Source organism: Crocodylus porosus, unplaced genomic scaffold (genome assembly GCF_001723895.1).
Source record: "Crocodylus porosus isolate Cpor-Errol unplaced genomic scaffold, CroPor_comp1, whole genome shotgun sequence".
NCBI classification, from domain to species: Eukaryota; Metazoa; Chordata; order Crocodylia; family Crocodylidae; genus Crocodylus; species Crocodylus porosus.
Window position 1 is genome coordinate 52,126,871 of NW_017728943.1, and position 939 is coordinate 52,127,809.

Genomic DNA, 939 nt, shown 5'->3' on the forward strand with positions numbered 1-939 from the left:
ATGGATCAATGGACTTCAGTCATCTTTGGGCAATGTGAAAGTTTCACTTGTTGTTGGAGGTTACAACAGGTTAACCCTGCATAGCGGGAGAGCTTGTTAGATTTCTCAGGAGCAATATGAAGTGTTTTCATACATGGAATGATGCAATTGAAATGTACATTTATGAAAACTCACCATTCAACGGATGTAATTTGTAAAGACAAATGAAGCTAGCTAACTTAGTTTCAGCGTATACGTCCAAGCAGAAAATATATTGTGCCTGGTATAAATGGGTCCACAGACGTAACATTAGATTATCCTGTGATAAAAGTAAATGATAATGTGCTCATAAGGCTTAGCAGGGTACTTTACTAGAATTAAGAAAAGAGCCTTATTCTTAGAGTGTGTCTGTCTGCTTCTCCTTTGCTTAAAACCCAACCCCTTCCCATTCTGCTGAATTTACAAAGTTCAAAAGATACAACTGTGGAAAACTTCCAGCATTCCTTATGCGTCACAGACAAATAACTTCTAATCCTTGCCGTCACACCATTGGAGTTATGTTCCTCACCCAAACCAGTCTGGTCTTATGTTCTTCACCCAAACTGGTTCCAAGATGCCACACTTCTTTTCATGTGAATTGTATTTATGTCTTAACATGAATCTTATTTTCAAAATTTTATTTTACTTCAGAAAATAACTCAGATATTAGAGTTAACAAACCTCTATCAGATGTTAAAGCTTCACTGCCAAATACAAGTTTCTCATCTTTTTTGGCATTTTGACTCTGATTAGTTTTGATCATTTAAAAAAAAATCAATATTTAGCTAGCTTGCCGATTTAGTGCAATTATCATGTTTGATATCATGATATCATGGGCTAACTACAGGCCCATTAGCCTGACTTCTATCCTGGGGAAGATCTTAGAAAAGTTTATTAAGGAGGCCATCCTTGAGAGACTGG